This window comes from Bombina bombina, chromosome 9 (assembly GCF_027579735.1).
Source record: "Bombina bombina isolate aBomBom1 chromosome 9, aBomBom1.pri, whole genome shotgun sequence".
Classification (NCBI taxonomy): domain Eukaryota; kingdom Metazoa; phylum Chordata; class Amphibia; order Anura; family Bombinatoridae; genus Bombina; species Bombina bombina.
Window position 1 is genome coordinate 197,364,695 of NC_069507.1, and position 25,981 is coordinate 197,390,675.

The window sequence follows — 25,981 nt, forward strand, 5'->3', positions numbered from 1 at the left end:
ATTTATACACTCACACACATATACTGCACATACATATAGATGAACACATATACGTACACACATATATACACACATACACATTTATACACTCACACACATATACCCTTCCCAGTCCCACAAACTTGTCATATTCCATATCCCTCTAACTTTATTTTATTGATTAATGTATAAACCTTTGTTTTAAACATATCAAATATAATTATGAATCATTTTCATGTGTTTTGTTATGCAAATTATCAAGCGATAACAGTTAACTTTGGGTTTTTAAAAGCACAATATTTTTTAGTAGTAATTTTTTATTGCACTTGTATTGAGTGCAAAACCCTTAACTCACCACTTATAATATAAGCACTAATAATGCTCCCTGCACTTTTCATTAAATGAATAGGGCTCGTTAAAAAGTTAAGATTCTCTGGTTAACATTTTTACCACTTGTAATACCAGATTCTGTGTTATTCTTAGAATGGGGACAAGAGCAAGATAAAAAGCCCTGCGCTATCATTTGAGCTCCACTTGTAATCTAGGCCGTAGTATTTTATTGTTGAAAGTCATCTTTTCTCAGTAGTTCCTTGGTGGTTTTATGTAAATAATATATTTTATATTTAGATTTATATATTTGAATTCATATTTGCGGTGCTCCCTACATTGTAACAAAAGTTTTTGCGGACTTTGCACTATTATTTATCCATTTTTTTTTTATAATTTAAATTTTTGTGTTTGTTATTTTTAAAAAAAAAAAAAACGTATAAATTAATAGGTGATCTATCAATATTGCGGAATCTGTTGGCGCTCTACAAATAACCGATGATAATAATAATAATAATTCTGGTAATTTGATAGAGATAACTGTTTCTAAGGAATTTAAACTGCGAGACATTAAGTGTAAAACATAAATTATTCTTACCAGATAATTTCCTTTCCTTCTGTATGAGGAGAGTCCACAACTTCATTCCGTACTTGTGGGAAATACAGAACCTGGCCACCAGGAGGAGGCAAAGACACCCCAGCCAAAGGCTTAAATACCTCCCCAACTTCCCTCATCCCCCAGTCATTCTGCCGAGGGAACAAGGAACAGTAGGAGAAATATCAGGGTATAAATGGTGCCAGAAGAACAAAACCAAATTTAGGTCCGCCCAACAAAGAATTTGGAGGGGGGCCGTGGACTCTCCTCATACAGAAGGAAAGAAAATTATCTGGTAAGCATAGTTTATGTTTTCCTTCTTAATATGAGGAGAGTCCACAGCTTCATTCCTTACTTGTGGGAAGCATATACCCAAGCTCTAGAGGACACTGAATGAAAAACGGGAGGGTAAAAAGAGAGGTGGACCCTGTTCTGAGGACACCACAGCCTGCAAAAACCCTTTCTCCCAAAAGCTGCTTCTGCCAAAGCAAAAAATTTAAAATATGTAAACTCTTGAAAAAGAATGTAAGGAAGACCAGGTAGCCGCCCTACAATTTAATCCATAGAGGCCTCATTCTCAAATGACTCAAGAGGAAACTACAGCTCTAGCTGAATGAGCCTTCATCCTCTGAGGAGGCTTGTGTCCCGCCGACTCATAAACTAAGTGAGTAATGCTCCTCTACCAGAAAAACAAAGAAGCGGACGAGGCATCCTGCCCCTTACGGTTCCCAGAATAGACACAAACAAGGAAAAAGCCTGACGAAACACCCTTGTAGCCTGCAGATAGAACTTCAAGGTCTGAACCACATCCAAGTTTTGAAATAACCGCTCCTTCGATGAGAAGGAATAGAACACAAAGAAGGAACCACAAACTCCTGATTTGATGTTGCAATCTGACACAACCATAGGAAGAAAACCTAACCCAGTACGAAGAACAGCCTTAGCCGCATCAAAAACTAGGTAAAGAAAATCACAATTCAAGGCAGTCATCTCAGAACTTTGCGCACCGAAGCAATAGGTAGTAGAAAAAAAAAGCAGTAGAAAAATAACTTTCCAAGACAGAAAATCTAAATGTCAACACCATGCATAATCCCAAACAGAGCCTACTGCAAAACTTAGATCAAGATGTAAACTCCCAAGAGGAGCACTACATCTAAATACAGGCCTGATCTAAAGACCATAACCTGTCCGCCTGCTCTGAGGCGGCGGACAGACATCATACGATCAGGTTGATTGACACCCCCTGCTAAAGGCCGATTGGCAGTAAATCTGCAGGGGGCGGCATTGCACCAGCAGTTCACAAGAACTGCTGGTGCAATGATAAATGCTGAGAGTGTATGCTGTCAGCATTTATCGATGTGCAGCAGACATGATCCGCAATATTGGATTATGTCCGCTCACACGTTCTTAAATAGTCCCCTAAGTGTTCAACTCCACGCAGTCAGCCTCAGAGAATCCAGATTGTGATGAACACAAAGACCCCATTCCAGCAAATCCCTGTAGCAAGGTCCATGGAGGCAAAGCCCCTAAACTGCGATATGACTCGTAGATATAAACGGAGCCAACCATCCCACAGATGCCTGCTCCTGGTAGGATTGAACCATCCACAATAAAGCACGACATGGTTGAAAGAGAAGAAGGTTAAAAAGAAACCTCTAAAGAATGCTAGATGTCTAGCATATTCTGATGAAAAGGCAGGAGCCCCCCTGGGTTCAAACCCACCCTCTGCTACAGAAGCGGTGGAGCTAACACTGATGCCTTGAAATCTTGACCGTCTTCCTCATTAGATACAAACATTCAAGGAGGTAATGATGGTATGGGACATCTGCTCCTGAGGAGTACACTCATAAAGAGGGTCACTGGCAATGAGCTGAAGTGGGCCTCCGCCCACCATCAAACACAAGACCCCCCCCCCCCGTTTAACACAGGGAACTCTCCTTCTCCAAAAGAAGATCTCCCCACTGAAAGGTTTCAACTGGTATGAACCCAGAAGACCAAATCCTCCAAGCAGAATGCTTTCTGAACCATGTAAGTCTGTTTAGACAGATACACCAACTCCATGCCGAAGTCTTGGCCTCGACTGTGTATATCACTCTACACCCCTGCATCAAACGAAGACTAGAAGGAGAACTGAAGGGCATGACCTGAAGGGTAAATTTCGCTAGATCTCAGGAAAACTTCCTGTCCATAAGACAAAAACAGCATCCAAAATTCAGTCTAGATCCAACTCTGAGGATTGAAAAGACACAAGAAAACCCAAAGGTCTATCATCAGGCAAAGGTGAGAAGCCCATAAAAGCCGAGACCCAGGAACGAAAGTAAAATCTGTAAGCAGGATACTGCCACCTTAACCCCCAGATCCCAAAGAGGAAACCTAGGATCAGAATGAGGTTTACTGTAAGATACCGTTCCTAAGAACTAGATTTGCTCAAAAAGGGATAAACCAGGAAAGACATCCTTCTTTGTAACCAATGGAAGGGAGAACATTACATTCTACAATGTAAAGAAGAACTAATAAGCTGTGCTTAAAAATTATAGAACCCAATTAGGATGGGCAGACAATACCCCTATTAGGGCATGCACCAACAGAGGAGGAGAATATTCCCACAGTGCCATAGATACCGGGACAATGACTCCAAATGTCACTTGACAAACTTCCCTTTCTCTGAGAAGACAATTGCCCAGAAAAAAGCCTAGTTCTGGCCTCTAGAACCCCTAGATCCATATGATCCAGTATCAAGCACCCATCCCAGATACCTAAACAGGTCCAGCCTGTTAACTAGGAAAGATGGGCCTGCTGTACCTGGACTGGAAATCTAGAAAAAAAACTATAGAAAGAAGGAGCAAACGCAACTAGTATTCACAACAGGTCCTGCCTTTTATCTAGGATACAACGTATCTGCTAGAACAATCCAAGGCGAAAACTAAACTCTTAAATTCCAGCAAAGCTAGAACAACTGAATAATAATAATCAAATTAAAGAAATTAAGCTCCGAGGCTTAACATTTTTGCTTGAAATCCTCGGGGGAACTATCACCCCGAACAGAAATCTGTAAGCTTCCAACGGACATTTCCAACAATCTCGACCATATCACATCAGTCGATAGTACCAAAAATCCCATGTGACGAAAAATCTATAAGAAGAGTTTCTGTAACAACCCAGAGCTCCAAAAAATAAAAAACTATCCAAAATGGAATAGTAAAGTAAACAGGCAACCGCCCTGAAAAAGGAGTGTGCAAACAAAAAAACAGGTCCTGCCTGTCATACGGCACAATCCCCCATAGAGCTCGGAACTGGGATTCTGAATAAACAATAAAACAAAAGTAAAACAAGATGACAAGGAATAGGATTTCATCTTTCTCTCGTCTAGTTAAGATCGTTATCAGATTTAGAGGACTGAGATTCAACTGACAGATCAGTACTGGGATCCTCTAACATGGCCAAAACCTCTCTCAGGAGTAAACGCAGGCGTGCCAATCTAAATCTAAAATGCCAAGCCCTCCGCAGTCGGAGGACCCAAGTCAGATGAGTCCGACCCAGGAGGTTCTTCCTCTGAAGCCTCAGAGGGAACCGCATCCCCAGAGGACTGATCGGACACAATCGTTATTTTACACGAATGTCCTTGGGCATGAGAGCCTGGATTACCCCTTCGCTTACATGTAGCAGGAATAGGTAACATCGCTAAGGCATTAGAGATGGCCATTTCGGAACTGTGAAGTAACATCTGGTGGAAAGAAACCCCTTACAGGTGAAGGAGAATCGGAACTCAGGAAAACTGCATATGTAGGAACAGAATCTAGGGAACACACCTCACTGGACGAAGAGTCCTCAGAGGCAGATGGCTCAGTGGTCTCTAACATCTTAACATTGGTTGATGAGAACACTCTATTGTGGCATAATTGAGAGGGCTGGATAACCCAGGACTCCTCGTAATATACCCAGGTATCAAATTCTGTATCGGAGGGATCCCCCTCTAAAATATCAGAATCCTCCATAACTCGTCTATATTAAAAGGAAAACCAACTGGCACCTTATAACCCCAATGGCTGGTGCACTCACCACCTCCTATGACCAAGACAGATAGAGAAGATCTCCGCAGACACCCAGTAAGGAATTGGAAGCGGGGGAAAAAATGGGACCACTCCCGGTCACATGGTGCTTATGCAGGACCTGGCCCTGCTAAGGAAAAAGCATGACATTTTGATATAAAGAAATTGCGCAGCTCTCAAAATGAAAATAACCTATATGTTCCGTATGAGCCTAAGAGCCCAAACGTTCTTACACATAAGCAGTTGAAATCACATAACAAATATGATTAAAAAACACTGTTCAATAATCCCCCTCAGGATTGATGACCCCCTAAGGATCGGATGACCACTTGTGCCCGGCTGGGTGAAGACGGCTCAAGGTAGGGTGATCTTCAATGGGGTAGTGTTAGGTTTTTTTTAAGGGGGTATTGGGTGGGTTTTAGAGTAGGGGTGTGTGAGTGGTGGGTTGTAAATGTTGGGGGGGTATTGTATTTTTTTTTACAGGTAAAAGAGCTGATTACTTTGGGGCAATGCCCCACAAAAGGCCCTTTTAAGGGCTATTTGTAATTTAGTATAGGGTAGTGCATTTTATTATTTTGGGGGGCTTTTTTATTTTATTAGGGGGCTTAGATTAGGTGTAATTAGTTTAAACTTCTTGTAATTTTTTTTTCTGTAATTTAGTGTTTTTTTTCGTAATTTAGTTTATTGAATTTAATTGTAATTAATTGTAGGTATTTTAGGTAATTAGTTTAATTATAGTGTAGTGTTAGGTGTAATTGTAACTTAGGTTAGGATTTATTTTACAGGTAATTTTGCACTTATTTTAGTTAGGTAGCTATTAAATAGTTAATAACTATGTAATAACTATTGTACCTAGTTAAAATAAATACAAAGTTGCCTGTAAAATAAAAATAAATCATAAGCTAGCTACAATGTAACTATTAGTTATATTGTAGCTATCTTATGGTTTATTTTATAGGTAAGTATTTAGTTTTAAATAGGAATAATTTATTTAATTGTAGTTATTTTATTTAGATGTATTTAAATTATATTTAAATTAGGGGGTGTTAGGGTTAGGGTTAGACTTTAGGGGTTAATAACTTTATTATAGTGGCGGCGACGTTGGTGGAGGCAGAATAGGGGTTAATTAATTTAATATAAATGCGGCGACGTTGGGGGGGCAGATTAGGGGTTAATAACTATAATGTAGGTGGCGGCGATGTTGGGGGCAGCAGATTAGGGGTTTATAAGTATAATGTAGGTGGCGGCGGTGTCCGGAGCGGCAGATTAGGTGTTAATAGTATAATGCAGGTGGTGACGATGTCGGGGTGGCAGATTAGGGGTTAATAAGTGTAAGATTAGGGGTATTTAGACTCGGTGCAGACATATTTTTTCTTTCCCCATAGGAAACAATGGGGCTGCGTTAGGAGCTGAACACTGATTTTTTGCAGGTGTTAGGTTTTTTTTCAGCCAGCTCAGCCCCATTGTTTCCTATGGGGAAATCGTGCACGAGCATATTTAGCCAGCTTACCGCTACTATAAGCAACGCTGGTATTGAGGTAAGATGTGGAGTTAAATTCTGCCCAAAGCTCACCTTTTTGCGGCTAACGCCAGGTTTAAAAAAACCTGTAATACCAGGGTTGGCTTAAAGGAGCGGTGGAAAAAAAGGAGCGTTAGAGCCGCAAGCCTTACCGACAAAAACTTGTAATCTAGCCGTAAGATTACATAGAAATAAAAAACCTAGGCCTAGATTTAGAGTTTGGCGGTAGCCGTGAAAACCAGCGTTAGAGGCTCCTAACGCTGGTTTTAGGCTACCGCCGGTATTTGGAGTCACGACTTTTCCATACCGCAGATCCCCTTACGTCAATTGCGTATCCTATCTTTTCAATGGGATCTTCCTAACTCCGGTATTTAGAGTCGTTTCTAAAGTGAGCGTTAGACATCTAACGACAAAACTCCAGCCGCAGAAAAAAGCAGGAGTTAAGAGCTTTCTGGGCTAACGCCGGTTCATAAAGCTCTTAACTACTGTACCCTAAAGTACACTAACACCCATAAACTACCTATGTACCCCTAAACTGAGGTCCCCCCACATCGCCGCAACTCGATTAAATTTTTTTAACCCCTAATCTGCCGACCGCCACCTACGTTATACTTATGTACCCCTAATCTGCTGCCCCTAACACCGCCGACCCCTGTATTATATTTATTAACCCCTAACCTGCCCCCCTCAACGTTGCCGCCAGCTACTTACAATAATTAACCCCTAATCTGCCGACCGCAAAGCGCCGCCACCTACGTTATAGCTATGTACCCCTAATCTGCTGCCCCTAACACCGCCGACCCCTATATTATATTTATTAACCCCTAATCTGCCCCCCTCAACGTCGCCGACACCTGCCTACACTTATTAACCCCTAATCTGCCGAGCGGACCTGAGCGCTACTATAATAAAGTTATTAACCCCTAATCCGCCTCACTAACCCTATCATAAATAGTATTAACCCCTAATCTGCCCTCCCTAACATCGCCGACACCTAACTTCAATTATTAACCCCTAATCTGACGACCGGAGCTCACCGCTACTATAATAAATGGATTAACCCCTAAAGCTAAGTCTAACCCTAACACTAACACCCCCCTAACTTAAATATAATTTACATCTAACGAAATTAATTAACTCTTATTAAATAAATTAATCCTATTTAAAGATAAATACTTACCTGTAAAATAAATCCTAATATAGCTACAATATAAATTATAATTACATTGTAGCTATTTTAGGATTAATATTTATTTTACAGGCAACTTTGTAATTATTTTAACCAGGTACAATAGCTATTAAATAGTTAAGAACTATTTAATAGTTACCTAGTTAAAATAATAACAAAATTACCTGTAAAATAAATCCTAACCTAAGTTATAATTAAACCTAACACTACCCTATCAATAAATTAATTAAATAAAATACCTACAATTACCTACAATTTACCTAACACTACACTATCAATAAATAAATTAAATACAATTCCTACAAATAACTACAATTACATAAACTAACTAAAGTACAAAAAATAAAAAAGAACTAAGTTACAAAAAATAAAAAAATATTTACAAACATAAGAAAAATATTACAACAATTTTAAACTAATTACACCTACTCTAAGCCCCCTAATAAAATAACAAAGACCCCCAAAATAAAAAAATGCCCTACCCTATTCTAAATTAATAGAGTTAAAAGCTCTTTTACCTTACCAGCCCTGAACAGGGCCCTTTGCGGGGCATGCCCCAAGAAAATCAGCTCTTTTGCCTGTAAAAAAAACATACAATACCCCCCCCAACATTACAACCCACCACCCACATACCCCTAATCTAACCCAAACCCCCCTTAAATAAACCTAACACTAAGCCCCTGAAGATCTTCCTACCTTGTCTTCACCTCAACAGGTATCGCGTCGGCTGCTTCAAGATGGTCCCGCTCCGCACCGGATGGAAGAAGATCGAAGATGCCGCTTGGATGAAGATGTTTGCCGGTCCGGATGTCCTCTTCTTGCCGGATAGGAGGAAGATTTTGGAGCCTCTTCTGGACCTCTTCAGCACCGGATGCCAGGACGGATCGGTGATACCTGTTGAGGTGAAGACAAGGTAGGAAGATCTTCAGGGGCTTAGTGTTAGGTTTATTTAAGGGGGGTTTGGGTTAGATTAGGGGTATGTGGGTGGTGGGTTGTAATGTTGGGGGGGGTATTGTATGGTTTTTTTTACAGGCAAAAGAGCTGATTTTCTTGGGGCATGCCCCGCAAAGGGCCCTGTTCAGGGCTGGTAAGGTAAAAGAGCTTTTAACTCTATTAATTTAGAATAGGGTAGGGCATTTTTTTTATTTTGGGGGTCTTTGTTATTTTATTAGGGGGCTTAGAGAAGGTGTAATTAGTTTAAAATTGTTGTAATATTTTTCTTATGTTTGTAAATATTTTTTTATTTTTTGTAACTTAGTTCTTTTTTATTTTTTGTACTTTAGTTAGTTTATGTAATTGTAGTTATTTGTAGGAATTGTATTTAATTTATTTATTGATAGTGTAGTGTTAGGTTAATTGTAGGTAATTGTAGGTATTTTATTTAATTAATTTATTGATAGGGTAGTGTTAGGTTTAATTATAACTTAGGTTAGGATTTATTTTACAGGTAATTTTGTTATTATTTTAACTAGGTAACTATTAAATAGTTCTTAACTATTTAATAGCTATTGTACCTGGTTAAAATAATTACAAAGTTGCCTGTAAAATAAATATTAATCCTAAAATAGCTACAATGTAATTATAATTTATATTGTAGCTATATTAGGATTTATTTTACAGGTAAGTATTTATCTTTAAATAGGATTAATTTATTTAATAAGAGTTAATTAATTTCGTTAGATGTAAATTATATTTAAGTTAGGGGGGTGTTAGTGTTAGGGTTAGACTTAGCTTTAGGGTTTAATCCATTTATTATAGTAGCGGTGAGCTCCGGTCGTCAGATTAGGGGTTAATAATTGAAGTTAGGTGTCGGCGATGTTAGGGAGGGCAGATTAGGGGTTAATACTATTTATGATAGGGTTAGTGAGGCAGATTAGGGGTTAATAACTTTATTATAGTAGCGCTCAGGTCCGCTCGGCAGATTAGGGGTTAATAAGTGTAGGCAGGTGTCGGCGACGTTGAGGGGGGCAGATTAGGGGTTAATAAATATAATATAGGGGTCGGCGGTGTTAGGGGCAGCAGATTAGGGGTACATAGCTATAACGTAGGTGGCAGCGCTTTGCGGTCGGCAGATTAGGGGTTAATTATTGTAAGTAGCTGGCGGCGACGTTGTGGGGGGCAGGTTAGGGGTTAATAAATATAATATAGGGGTCGGCGATGTTAGGGCAGCAGATTAGGGGTACATAAGGATAATGTAAATAGCGGCGGTTTACGGAGCGGCAGATTAGGGGTTAATAATATAATGCAGGGGTCAGCGATAGCGGGGGCGGCAGATTAGGGGTTAATAAGTGTAAGGTTAGGGGTGTTTAGACTCGGGGTACATGTTAGAGTGTTAGGTGCAGACGTAGGAAGTGTTTCCCCATAGGAAACAATGGGGCTGCGTTAGGAGCTGAACGTGGCTTTTTTGCAGGTGTTAGGTTTTTTTTCAGCTCAAACAGCCCCATTGTTTCCTATGGGAGAATCGTGCACGAGCACGTTTTTGAGGCTGGCCGCGTCCGTAAGCAACTCTGGTATCGAGAGTTGCATTTGCGGTAAAAATGCTCTACGCTCCTTTTTTGGAGCCTAACGCAGCATTTTTTTGGACTCTCGATACCAGAGTTAATTTTATGGTGCGGCCAGAAAAAAGCCCGCGTAGCGTTAACAACCCATCTACCGCCAAACTCCAAATCTAGGCCCTAGGATGGCATTAAAATAAAAAATCAGATTACAGAAAATAAAGAAATCTAAGATTACAGAAAAACAAACGACATTATCCAAAATAAAAAAAGTTATTCCTAATCTAATCCCCCTTAAAAATAAAAAAGCCACCCCAAAATAAAAACAACCCCTAATCTAACAATAAACTACCAATAGCCCTTAAAATAACCTTTTGTAGGGCATTGCCCTAAATAAATCAGCTCTTTTACACAAAAAAATACTAAGTCCCCCCAACAGTACAACCCCCCACCCACCCAACCTTCCAAAATAAAAAAGACCTAACTTAAAAAAAACTAATCTACCCATTGCTCCTAAAGGGGCATTTGTATGGGCATTAAGCTCTTTTAGTGCCCATGAAAATAAAAAAAAGCCCTAATTTAAAAAATAAAAATAAAAAATCTCTAACCCAGAAATAGGTACTGAAGTCCGGCGGTGAAGGTCTTCTTCCAGGCGGCTGCATCTTCAATCTTAATCCCAGTGGCACGGAGTGGAGGCGGCGATGAGTGGAGACGGATCGGCGTCGGTACAGTCATTCGACAATTTAATTTTAGGTTTTTTATTTGTATGTAATCTAAGGGTAGGTTTTTTTATTTTCAGTAATTATAGGGTTTTTAAAGTAATTTTTTTTTTGTTAATGTTTATTATTTTTAAATGTAGGTAGTATTTTTTTAATTTTATGTTAGTGTATTGTAATTGGGGTTATTTTAGGGGTGTTAGGTTAGGGGGCTTAGTGACTAGATTAATACTTTGCGTTGTGAGGGGTTGGTGGTTTAGGGGTTAATAGGTTAATTTGGTAGTTTGCGTTGTGGGGGGTTGTCGGTTTAGGAGTTAATAGGTTAATTAGGTAGTTTGCATTGTGGGGGGTTGGCAGATTAGGGGATAATAGTGTAATTAGGTAGTTTGCATTGTGGGGGGTTGGTTTTTTAGGGGTTAATAGATTAATTTAGTAGTTTGCGTTGTGGGGGGTTGTTGGTTTAGGAGTTAATAGGTTAATTAGGTAGCTTGCATTGTGGGGGGTTGGCAGATTAGGGGATAATTGTGTAATTAGGTAGTTTGCATTGTGGGGGGTTGGTTTTTTAGGGGTTAATAGGTTAATTAGGTAGTTTGCGTTGTGAGTGGTTGGCAAATTAGGGATTAATAGTATAATTAGGTACTTTGCGTTGTGGGTGGATGGCGAATTAGGGGTTAACTTTATTAGGTATTTTGCAATGTGGAGATTGGCGGTTTAGGGGTTACTACTTTTATTAATAGTTGCTATATGGGGGGATGGCGGATATAGTGTTTTTTTTTTAGACGGGTTAGATGTTTATGGGTAATTTGTTTTAAAACTTAGGCGCAGACAGTTCATAAACAGTTCATAAACTGCTGTAAGTCACTGTAATGTGTATTTCAGAACATTTCTGAACTTAGCCAGTTTATCCAACTTATGGCAGCATATGATCTGACGGCGCGGTTTATGTGATTCACCTAATGTGCGATGTGAATTTACGGGCAACGGGGATTTTAGCAGTTGCGCTGAAACTTACGCCGCATATGTAATCTCGTCCTAAAAATTTACAATGATGGAAAAAAATGGATGGGTTTACTGTCCCTATAAGGAAAATGTAGCTATCAATGGCAGGATCACACAAAATCCACCATTAAAATATATAGGGGACATTTTTAAGATATATAATTTGATGTTTTTCAAAACGATTGTAATTGACCCCATAATCTTGCTTTTATAAAGAGGACCGTCAGCAACATCAGGAGTGTCTTTGAATACTGGCTTTCACACATACGGAAATATACAAAACATCTATAAAGTGCCATTCAATGACATTAAACCCATTGGTATATTTAGATGATATTCATGCGGAGTAGAATTAACACATAATATAATGACAATTTATACTTGTTGCTGGGGGGGAGAATTTATTTTTGAGGTGTATTATCTGGGGGAGCAAACTGGTAAGGCTGGCCACTAATTTTAGAGAAAATAGTTTCATTTATGACAGACATCTGGCACCAACTTTCTGGATGCTAAGAGTTCTTCCCTTTTTTGGGCCAGATTACAATTTGAAAGTAAATATTGTAAGCGCATTCACTTATTCTCCATTAGAAGTATATATATATATATATATATATATATATATATATATATATATATATATATGAAATGGTACAAGGATGGACAAGCGCACAAGAAGGCACTCCTAGTGTAATATGTCTTAAATTAAACACATATGTAGACAAGAGACGATTACGCACTCACTTGATTTAACCTCATCCAGTATGAGGTATATGTTGAACTCAGGGGTACAGATGATGGCTGTTATAGGTGCTCTTCCTGGGAAGAGAGTTTCTTGTTTCCACTGTATGGAATCGTTAGTAGGGAGGCAAAATAGCCACTATCCTTACTGTTGAAGGCAGACAAATCAATTGTGGTGTCTCCAATATATAGATGAACTAGTGGCAGCGAAATAGGTAAAAAAAAAGAATGTATTTAATTTATGTTACAGTATAAAATCATACAGGTCTGCAGACACGGAGATTCAAAATGCGCACAGCATAAAAGGATTCCTAAGCGGAATACAGTCTAAAAGAACATTGACAAATAGGCCATAAAAACAGCCATGAAAATTAAAGGAAGTGTGAGCGTAACACTCCTGGATGTGTGTACATCCACACCAGTGTGTACACTATTTTGCTTCGTATATTAACTAAAAAGTGAGCGGCAGAGGTTCAGCACTAAATGCACTGTTAGTGTGCAACAGCTGTTCTGCTATTTTTCTCTAGTGTAGATTGAGTGTTTGGCGGGGGCGGAGCCTAACATGTTTCACAGCTCTATTGGCTGCTTCGTCAGAGGACCATTGCTAGGTACATTCATTTGTATTGCCAGTCTGATGTCAGAAATTAGGTGACACCACCCCCTTTGCTGATTACACATCAGAGTTCAAAGCAGACAAATGTCTCTACTCACTATGCAGATTGCACATAGATGTATACCTAAATAACTCAATTAAAGGAATTGCCTACAAGTTCCATACCTAGGTAACAACCCTCTGCAATGTCAGGGACAGTCTGCTGTGATCAGTATTTGAAGCTAGCCGAATCTCAGGGAATATAGCTCTTATCCTCTAGAGTTAATTGCCCCATGCTGAGTTCAAATATACAAAATCCAGACAAGACGTCACTATTGCATATAACAAAGTCATCAGCTGACTTAAAGTATACTCACAACAAGTCTAAGGAAAATTCACAGACCCACATTTGCAGCTGACACTGCTCTCTGCATCAGCTGACTTAAAGTATACTCACAACAAGTCTAAGGAACATTCACAGACCCACATTTGCAGCTGACACTGCTCTCTGCATCAGGTAGTTACCCTCCCACCCTGCCCCTCACCCCACCCACCCCAGGTTCATTCCCCCATTTATAGATAGTCTCCCACACACCTTTCATTCTCCCAAACTGACAGCTGCAAACACTAATCAGCTCATCCTTCCATTCACTTAACCCTTTAGAATACATACCCTCTCTCCCTACAAATAGCTGTATATCCCACACCAATAGTGTGTGAATATATATGTGTATGTGTGTGTATGTATGTATACATATATATATTTCTTTTTTATATTGTACTATTCTTGATTTATTTTCACCTACACATCTCATAGCACTAACATGTATCAAAATATGACCATATTGATATTCGTGACAACTGTTTTCTCACTCCAATTTTGTTCACTTCATTACCGCCATAATCACCCACCTCAAACTGGAAAACAAATTATCATACACCATGGCCTGCTCTGTTGCTGTAACTTATCTGCTGAGTGCTGGTGGAGAGTTATAAAAAATAGCCCTCCTACCCCCACCACACAAAATTATAAAGTATGCCATTCACTATATAGCCAAACAAAAACTATGTCCAAATTCCTATTCCTTATGCTACTTGCCCTTGCAAATGATGTAGAGTCTAACCCTGGTCCCCCAGCAAATTCCATTCCTAGCCTTCCAGCTAAAAAAGGCCTCTCCTTTGTGCACTGTAATATATGCAGCTTATTTCCAAAAATCGATGCACTGCAAGCTTGGTGTATACAATACAAGCCAAAAATCATTGTTATCTCTGAATCATGGCTAACTGCAAAAATACCTGACTCTGCCATTGCAATACCTGGGTATTCATGCCATAGAATTGACAGAGCAAAGAGAGGAGGCGGCATTGTAATTTATGTTGACAACTCCACAAAGTTCACCCCCATACAAAAATCTAGCTCTCCTGCCACCTTTGATTTCCTTTCTGGCAAAATTGAGATCCCGTGCAGTAAATCAATCATTGTTGCAGCCCACCAAGCTCCCCTGTGCATTCCATTTCGGACATAGCACAGCTCCTTAGTGAATCCATAACTCAAAACCCAAAAAGTGAAATTTTGGTTTTTGGAGATTTTAACATCGATTGGCTGAATCCAAAAAATAACAGTTGTCGCTCGCTGTTTAAATCTTTGCAGCTAACGCAATTAATCTCCTCCCCAACTCGCATAAACATCAAAAGCTATAATCATACCCTGCTCGACTGGATTCTCTCCACTTCTCCCGACCGAATCCAGGAGGCAGGTATTCTCCCTAACAATTTCAGTGACCACTGCTTAGTGTACTGCATGCGCAAAATAAAGGCAACTAAATCCTCTCCCAAGGTTAAAATCACCAGGTCCTTCAAAAAATTTAATCTTCAATCATTTCTAAATGACATCAAGAACCTCCCCTGGCACAGATTAAACCTAATCCCAGATCTAGACTCTGCAGTTGAATTCTTTCAGTCTGAACTCCTACAAGTTTGGAATTTACATGCACCGCTGCGTAAGGTGAGAGTAAAAGGAGCACACTTGAATTGGATCACAGCTGACCTCATTCAAATGTACCAATTTCGGGATTCATTGTGGTCAAAGTTCAAGCATACTGGCTCTATGAATGATCACTGTGTATATAGAAATTGGCGAAATATATGTACTAAACAAACAAAATTGGCTAAGGCGCAATATTTCTGTGATAATCTGAGCAATAATATATGTAACCTTAGAAAGTTTTGGAAACTCATAAATAACTTACAAAATCCACCAATCCACTCCCAACCCTCCACTGTCAATGTGGATAACCAAAACCTGCAACTCCCCTTAGAAGTAGCAAATGCCTTTAACAATTATTTTGTAGGATGCTCCACCACCCTGATTGACAAACTAATAAATGGCACGCATCCTGAAGCTACAAATGTGGATCAGGCCCCACTAAAACAGCAAAGACCCAATATAGAAAAGTTCAATTTTAGACCTGTACCCTTCAATGTCATTAAGAAACACCTCGATAATCTAAAAATGAAAAACCAGTCAGGACCTGATCAAATCCCAGGAATGCTGTTGAAGCTCAGTGCGCCGGCAATTGCTAAGCCTGTTGCAACCCTAATTAACGAATCCTTGGTGTCTGGATACATACCCAAACTCTGGAAAACTGCAAGAGTAGTGCCTATTCATAAAAGTGGGGAGTTAACCTTGGTTTCTAACTATCGTCCTATATCACTGCTCCCTGTATTGTCAAAAATCCTAGAAAAATGTGTCCATACGCAATTATGCGAGTATTATCAACTTTCTAACTATCTGACCCCTGATCAATCAGGTTTCAGACCGAATCACTCCACTACAACTGCCCTCCTAAAAGTTTGCAACGACATCCAAACTGCCATGGAACAAGGAGACCTAACTGGAGCTATTTTCCTTGATTTTGCAAAGGCTTTTGACACAGTGGACCATGACCTACTACTTCTCAAACTTAAAAACTCTGGTATTGCTGATCACCCGTTAACCTGGTTTAAATCATATGTATCGGATCGATCACAATATGTCTCTGTCTCTAACAGTGACTCCCTCCCTCTCCCAGTCACATGTGGTGTTCCCCAAGGTTCCATTCTCGGCCCCCTACTATTCACATTATTTATAAATGATTTGCCTAATGTCTGCAAATCCTCAACTGTACACATGTACGCAGACGACACGGTAATCTATGCAAACAAATCTGATCTGCTGCAGCTTGAAACAGTGCTCCAAGACCAGTTCACAGAGGTAGAAAAGTGGATCTCGAAAAACAAACTCTTCCTAAACACTGAAAAAACGGTCACAATGATCTTTGGAACGGGACCTAAAATACATAAATTACAAAATTCCCATCTTCGCATCAAAACAAAATCCAATTGCACGCTGACCACAGTCCACTCTTTTAAATACTTAGGTATGTTGTTAGACCCCAATCTATCTTTTGGACTCCACATAGAAAAAATTGCCTCTAAACTTTATCCAAAACTAGGTGCCCTGTACAGAAACAAATCTTGCCTCAGCCCTACAGTAAAGGAAAAGATTGTACAGCAAATGCTGATGCCTATCTTGGATTATGGGGACATAGTATATGCACCTGCTCCGCAAACTCACCTTAATAAACTAAATACGTTATATAACTCGCTCTGCTGCTTTGTGCTACAATGTAACTACAGGACCCACCATTGTGACATGCTAAAAGAACTAAACTGGCTGTCGCTGGAAACCAGACGCACCCTCCATCTTTCCTGCCTTGTCTTTAAGAGCCTTTCTGGGAAGCTCCCACCCTACCTGAGCAGAATGCTCTCCCCTGCTATTCCCACCTCCTATAATCTCCGATCCAATAACAGCACATTATTTAGCTTGCCTCAATACAAAAAAAAAGCAGCTCGATCCTCCTTTTCCTACAGAGCGCCACAATTATGGAATGACCTCCCTCACACTTTAAAAACTTCCCCAAGCCTAAAATCCTTTAAGAGATCCCTCTATACATATCTCAAAACAGAATGCTCCTGTCATGGTTGATTAAATATTTCATACCTGCTCTATGTTAAATGTTTGCATATATTGTGTATTATTATTATTGTTTTTGTATTTTATTGTACCCTATTGTATCAATGCAATGTTTTGTGATCCCAGGACATACTTGAAAACGAGAGAAATCTCAATGTATCCTTCCTGGTAAAATATTTTATAAATAAATAAAACAAAGAAATCACCCTCATACTCTCAGGGAAAAATTAAATCTTTATAAAAATTGAGCTATTAAAGTATAACTGGTATCTGTAATTTTTCCTAGAAGTTGATCTCTATAAACTCTATAAAATTTATATCTATATATATAAGTCTGAGAGAAAGGCCTAATATCCTATATTAAATATGTGTCTGATAATTAAACAAATAATTGTATTGGTGAATTTAAAGTGTTTTGCAAACTTTCAGAATAAAACTACATTTGTTTTTCAGAATCTGGTGTGAAAATTAAGTTTTGAAATAAATACCTACTAGATAAATTGTCCTATGACTGAAATCATAGATATGAGACCATATTCCTGTACATTATTAAGGAATGACTTCAAATAAAATATATATTATACAGTAAATAATAATGAAGTTAAATATATGTATATATCTACAGTAATATTGGTTCCAACAAAATTCTTTTGCAGGTATGTATGGAATATAGAGATAGACATATGCTCAAAAATGCAAAGTAATACCTATTATATTAAGTGCTATATTAAGTGCTATGATTCTATGAAGAAGCAAATAATTAAGAATATAATTACTTATTAATATGGCTAGATGAATTATCACATCAGACTGCTACTTACAGACAATATTATGATATAAAATATTAGGGAAGATATATCGTATGTATGTATGTATATATATATATATATATATATATATATATATATATATATATATATATATATATATATATATATATATATATATACATATCCAGATGGGACTGCACAATCTTACAATTCTTTGCTTGATGTGAGAAGTTTTAATCCCAGGCACCAAAAGAAGGGGATTCTCACTTCTCAGCTCACACAGGTCATTAGGAACAACAGTGAAACATCCATGATGCAAACACAACTAGCAGAGATGGGAGACAAACTTCTGATGAGAGGCTACCTCAGGGAGGAAATAGAGATGATACAGGAGAAGTTATTGAATACCGATACTGGCATGAATATGGATACAGTGGCTATGATCAACCCTGTACAATTACTCAACATGGTCACCACATATACACCGGGATTTGACAAAGGCTGTGCAAAGACATTGGCTGGTGGTGGGGACTGATCCCACGCTCCCATTTCAGAGGACTTCTGCCCCCAGGATAGTGTACCGCAGGGCAAACAATCTAAGAGACCTGTTGGTCAAGTCTGATCCTGTAAAACACTACAGCAAGGGGACATGGCTAAAATCAGCCAAGATGGGCTGTCTCCCATGTGGAAGCTGTATTACCTGCAACAGTATGCTTAGGGGCAACACATTTCAACATCCGCATAACAACCACAGATATAAGATACGCCATCGATTATCCTGCACAAGTACCTTTGTGTTATACATGTTGATTTGACCATGTTCCAGGGTGTATATTGGTAAAACTGTGACCACTTTTCGAGAGCGTACGGCCAACCACCGCTGTGCTATAAGAGAGGCACTCACCAAAGATGAATCAGACCAACCAGTAGCATGCCATTTCGCCAAGTTCAAACATGCTGTGTCCAGCATGAAGTCAATGTTGATTGACCATGTACCCCCCTTACCCAGGGGTGGTAACCGTGCGAAGAAACTACTACAACTTGAGAGTAGGTGGATCCACCGGATGGATACCTTAGCCCCAAGGGGCCTCAATACCTCCCTGGATTTTAGCCCCTTCTACTGAAGATTACGAGCATTATCATCTGGACCTCACTGTTTGTTCAAAAAGTTTCTAACATACTCCGTTGGGTCATGAAGCGGCCCTATACATTGTGGTACTACTGAGGGTCTGATATGTGACATCATAGGCCGTCTAAGTTGTTTGATCTTGGATACATATATGTACTATTTGCCAATTGTTTTAAGTAAGGTTTTAAGTAAGGTCATAGTTTACATTGATCATTAGTGTGCATAGTTGGATTATACAAAAAAATGAATTTTTAATGTGTTTTCTGTTTATCATATGTTGTATGTCACCGTAGAAATGGGGTTACATAATAATGGCACTAGTTTCCTTTACTGGATAATATGTGTACTCTTTTACACCATGCATAATACAATTTGCATCTGATAGTGTTTCCCCCTACTTTTTGGAGCGAATGCAATATGCGATCAACATAGGTATTGTTATATACTGGTTACACACCTTAGTATTTTTCATAACCGCATATGTCATTGTTTATGTATACCGTTACCTTGACAACGCCGGTACCCACGTCATGACACTGCACATGTTGGCGCTGACTGATGACGTCACTAACAGGTGTCTGACGGTGGGGCACTCAAACTGCGGTTATTGTTAGATAAGTATATAAGGTGTAATTTGTTGTATATTTGTCACTGCTTTTAGGTCTTCTTCTATCTTTGACATTTGACAAAGGCACAGGAATGTGCCGAAATGCTATGTCTTTATTTTTAAAATGATGAAATAAATAATTTTTTATTCAAAAATCATAGAGTGCCTGGGCCTTGGCATTAATTTATATATATATATATATATATATATATATATATATATATATATATATATATATATATATATATATATATGTTCTAAATATACCCATGTTTAGACTTGTAAATACATGCTCAGTTAGATTAGATTGGCCATATATTAAACATATACGCCTAGATTATGAGTACGGCGTTAGCCTTAAAAGCAGCGTTAAGAATTCCCAACGCTGCTTTTTACCGCCCGCTGGTATTATGAGTCTGACAGGTACAGGTGTAATGCTCAATTTTCTTTCGCAACTCGAGGCTGCCGCAAATGTAATGAAGTAATCAGCCATTCGGATTTTACCTACCTTAATTCCGATTGGCTGGTAGGATTCTATCAGCCAATCAGAATTCAAGGGACGCCATCTTGGATGACGTCATTTAAAGGAACCTTCATTCTTCGTTAGGACTTCGTTTGAAAAGGATGATCTGCGTCGGCTGGATTGAAGATGGACCCGCTCTGCTCCGGAAGGATGAAGATAGAAGATGCCGCCTGGATGAAGACTTCTGCCATCTGGAGGACCTCTTCTGCCCCGATTGGATGAAGACTTCTGCCATATAGAGGACCACTTGTGCCCAGCTGGGTGAAGACGGCTCAAGGTAGGGTGATCTTAGGTTTTTTTAAGGGGGAATTGGGTGGGTTTTAGAGTAGGGGTGTGTGGGTGATGGGTTGTAATGTTGGGGGGGTATTGTATTTTTTTTTACAGGTAAAAGAGTTGATTACTTTAGGGCAATGCCCCGCAAAAGTCCCTTCTAAGGGCTATTTGTAATTTAGTATAGGGTAGGGAAATGTTATTATTTTGGGGTGCTTTTTTATTTTATTAAGGGGATTAGATTAGGTGTAATTAGTTTAAAATTCTTGTAATTCTTTTTTAATTTTCTGTAATTTAGTGTTGTTTTTTTTCCGTAATTTATTTTATTTTTTTGTAATTAATTGTAGGTAGTTTAGGTAATTAGTTTAATGATAGTGTAGTGTTAGGTGTAATTGTAACTTAGATTAGGATTTATTTTACATGTAATTTTGTACTTATTTTAACTAGGTAGTTATTAAATAGTTAATAACTATTTAATAACTATTGTACCTAGTTAAAATAAATACAAAGTTGCCTGTAAAATAAATATAAATCCTAAGCTAGCTACAATGTATCTATTAGTTACATTGTAGCTAGCTTAGGGTTTATTTTATAGGTAAGTATTTAGTTTTAAATAGGATTAATTTATTTAATTACGTTAAATTAATTTTGTTTAATTTAAATTATATTTAAGTTAGGGGGTGTTAGGGTTAGACTTAGGTTTAGGGGTTAATAAATTTATTATAGTTGTGGCGACGTTGGTGGCGGCAGATTAGGGGTTAATAAATTTAATATAGTTGCGGCGACGTTGGGGGGGCAGATTAGGGGTTTATAAGTATAATGTAGGTGGTGGCGGTGTCCGGAGCGGCAGATTAGGGGTTAATAGTATAATGCAGGTGGCGACGATGTCGGGGGCGGCTGATTAGGGGTTAACATGTGTAAGATTAGGGGTGTTTAGACTCGGGGTTCATGTTAGGGTGTTAGGTGTAGACATATTTTTTATTTTCCCATAGGAAACAATGGGGCTGCGTTAGGAGCTGAACGCTGCTTTTTTTCAGGTGTTAGGTTTTTTTTCAGCCAGCTAAGCCCCATTGTTTCCTATGGGGAAATCGTGCACGAGCACGTTTAGCCAGCTCACCGCTGACTTAAGCAACGCTGGTATTGAGGTGAGACGTGGAGCTAAATTTTGCTCTACGCTCAACTTTTTGCGGCTAACGCCAGGTTTAAAAAAACCTGTAATACCAGCGTTGGCTTAAGGGAGCGGTGGGAAAAAAAGGAGCGTTAGCTCTGCAAGCCTTACCGACAAAAACTCGTAATCTAGCCGATAGTTTATTAATACTAGGAAATAATAAATATATTGAATATACATTTAAGAAAATATACTTTTCTGTAGTAGTATTTGCTAATGAAACTACATTCCGTTGCCTATTGTACCCCCGGTGTTAAATACGAGTTGCAACCAAAGGGTATTTTAAATTGTCAGGGGATTTAAAATTACCATATGCATTTCCAAGGGTCAATGAGAGATAAGCTCAGACTAAAAGGGCGCACCCAGAGAACTCCATTGGGTGATTTAGAAATGAAGGTGAAACTGGTCAGACAAAAAGACTATGCAAAGAAGGGAAGACAAACAAAATATTCTTTGGTTTGGGGCCTGACTTGGAATAACTCTCTGTTGTAAATAGAGAAATAACTCTCTGGGGTCAATTTATTATTGTGCGGACGGACATGATACGATGTAGCGTATCATGTCAGCCGCACATCGATAAATGCCGACAGCATACGCTGTCGGAATTTATCATTGCACCAGCAGTTCTTGTGAATTCATGGCCAATCGGCCGCTAGCACGGGGTGTCAATCAGCCCGATCACATTTGATCAGGCTGATTGCTGTCTGCCACATCAGAAGTGGTGGATGAGTTAAGGAGCAGCGGTTTTAGGACCGCTGCTTTTAACTTCCGCTTCAGGCGGAACTGAAGCAGAGTGGGTCGAAAGCAGCATCCGCTGCTTCATAAATCAACCCCTCTGTGTTTGTGATATCCTGTTTGCAAAAATACCTTTAATGTATGACTTTGGAAAATCTCTGGTTAGAAAGCTAAAACTCTCTTATTGGTATCTGGTAATGTATGTGCGTTTAATTTATTTTATATATTAAATAGGCCTTAGCAAAGAAATTCTTTATAGCATAGTTTAGCTGCAGCTGTGAATTAAAAGGTATCTTATTCTTATATTTAATATTAATACTACCAGGGTAGTAAGTAAACTCGTGTTAAATATTATTATTAAGAAAGGATTTATGTATTTTAATGTTATAAATTATTTGTAGTTATTGTGATATATTTTAGAATTTGTTTTATTGTGGCTTAATAAGAAGTTATTTCATGCTAGATTAATTGGTATATGTTGAATTGGTAGTACTGTGTCACAATCTCTCGCCTAGATTTAGAGTTCTGCGTTAGCCGTCAAAACCAGCGTTAAGGGGTCCTAACGCTGGTTTTGGCTGTCCACTGGTATCTAGAGTCAGGCAGGAAAGGGTCTAACACTCACTTTCCAGCCGCGACTTTTCCATACCGCAGATCCCCTTACGCAAATTGCGTATCCTATCTTTTCAATGGGATCTTCCTAACGCCGGTATTTAGAGTCTTGGCTGAAGTGAGCGTTAGAACTCTAACGACAAAACTCCAGCCGCAGAAAAAAGTCAGGAGTTAAGAGCTTTATGGGCTAACGCCGGTTTAGAAAGCTCTTAACTACTGTGCTCTAAAGTACACTAACACCCATAAACTACCTATGTACCCCTAAACCGAGGTCCCCCACATCGCCGCCACTCATACATTTTTTAACCCCTAATCTGCCCACCGCACACCCCCGCCACATACATTATACCTATGTACCCCTAATCTGCTGCCCCTAACATCGCCGACACCTACATAATATTTATTAACCCCTAATCTGCCCCCCCCCATGTCGCCGCTACTTTACCTACACTTATTAACCCCTAATCTGCCGACCGGACCTCGCCGCTACTCTAATAAATTTATTAACCCCTAAAGCGACGTGGGGGGGAGATTAGGGGTAAATAAGTATAATATAGGGGTCGGCGGTGTTAGGGACAGCAGATTAGGGGTTCATAGGGATAACGTAGGTTGCAGCGGTGTCTGGAGTGGAAGATTAGGGGTTAATAATAATATGCAGGGGTCAGCGATAGCGGGGGCAGCAGATTAGGGGTTAATAAGTGTAAGGTTAGGGGTGTTTAGACTCGGGTTCATGTTAGGGTGTTAGGTGCAGACTTAGGAAGTGTTTCCCCATAGGAAACAATGGGGCTGCGTTAGGAGCTGAACACTGCTTTTTTGCAGGTGTTAGGTTTTTTTTCAACCAGCTCAGCCCCATAGTTTCCTATGGGGAAATCGTGCACAAGCACGTTTTTCAAGCTGGACGCTACCGTAAGCAACGCTGGTATTGAGAGTTGAAGTGGCGGTAAATTATGCTCTACACTCCCTTTTTGGAGCCTAACGCAGCCCTTCAGAGAACTCTAAATACCAGCGTTATTTAACCTCTTAAGGACATATGACGGAATTTTTCCGTCATAAAACAATTGAGCAAACTGAAAGCTGTGTCCTTAAAGGGTTAAAAGGTGCGGGGGGGGAAAAACACGCGTAGCTAACTCACCCCTTTGGCCGCAGAACTCTAAATTTAGGTGTCTGTGTTTAAGGGAAGTATATTAGATTGTATTGGGGTTGAAAATAGTTCAATTATATTTTTCTGGAAGTTCTATTAGATTTATTGAGATTTGGTAAGATGTATGTTGAAAGATTTGGTTATATTGTTAACTAAGCGTTAAGTTAATAGTCCATATTTTGGTATTGGAGTAAGTGTTGCTGGTTAAATACAAATTGTTCTGGAAAAGTTCATGTGGGATATTTGTTAAGTAATTCATTTTGAGTTAAGGTTAATTTATAGGGGCCAAATTATCAAGCTCTGAATGGGTTGACTGACATCCCCTGCTAGCGGCCAAGAACAAGAACTGCTAGTGCAATGATAAATGCAGACAGTGTATGTCCACTCACACATTAATAAATAGGCCCCATAGAAATATTTAATCCATTCATAATAGACAATATCTAGTGAATAGTAATTAATCTAAATATCTCTATAGCCTGCTTTATATTTTATATTGAGTATTGTTACAACTAGACATATATATTTGGTCATAATTAATACACTATTTTCTGCATAAATATAATCAACGTGTTTATAGAGATTAACTGGTCAGAACTCAAGAATTAATTTAATTTGCAATTAAGGAGCCTATTTATGATGGTGCGAGCGGATCATGTCTGCTGCACATCCATAAATGCAGACAGCATACTCTCTCTGCATTTATCATTGCACCAGCAGTTCTTGTGAACTGCTGGTGCAATACCGCCCCCTGCAGATTTGCAGCCAATCGGCCGCTAGCAGGGGGTGTCAATCAACCCGATAGTATTCTATCGGGTTGATTTCTGTCGATTTCTGTCCACCGATTTCTGTCGATTTCTGTCACAAGAACTGCTGGTGCAATGATAAATGCAGAGAGTGTATGCTGTCGGCATTTATCGATGTGCAGTGGACATTATAATTTTTGTGTGCAGTATTTTTTTTTAATAATTTTTATTAGGTACTTTGTAATGTGTTTCTTTATGTCTTTTGTGACACGTTTGTTTTTATGTTTAGCGAAACAGTTAACCAGAGCTCTAAAGTTGCGGTAAACATTCTAGCTTACTAGCTTAAATCACAATTGCGCTCAAGCGCTCGCATTTTCTTGTAACACCAGCAGTAAGCCCGATGAGCGCAAACCCTCATGATAAACCTCTTATCGCTAGGGCGCAAACTATTGCGCTCCACGAGTAATCTAGACCTTAATGTATAAGGATGATATAAGTCTGGAGAATCTAAAGTGGAATATGTTATGGAAGAGAGAGGTAATTTTAAGTAAGGTAGATGTGAGATGTCCATATATTAAATGGATATTAAACCCCAAACATTTATTTTGTGAATCAGACAGAGCATACAATTAAAAAAAATATCCAATTAACTTCTATTATCAAATTTGCTTTGTTCTCATGATATTGTAGGGGCCAATTAATTATGATGCGGGCGGACATCACTAAATGCTGACAGCATACGCTGTTGGCATTTAACATTGCAAAAGCATTTCAAGTGAAATGCGTGTGCAATGCCGCCCCCTGCAGATTTGCGGCCGATAGCAGAGGGTGTCAATCATCCCGATCTTATCTCAGAGGTGGCGGATAAGTTAAGGACAGCTTGCGCGGAAACTGCTGCATTCCCAGCATATTAAATCGGCCCCTCTGTGTTGAAGAGATTCTTAGGTAGGCATCTGGAGCACTAAATGGCAGGAAATAAGTTTCTGGCATATACAGAATAGTACATAATAAGGTCTAAGTATTGAAAGCATGACATATTTCTTGATTACATACATTCTGATTTCCTCACA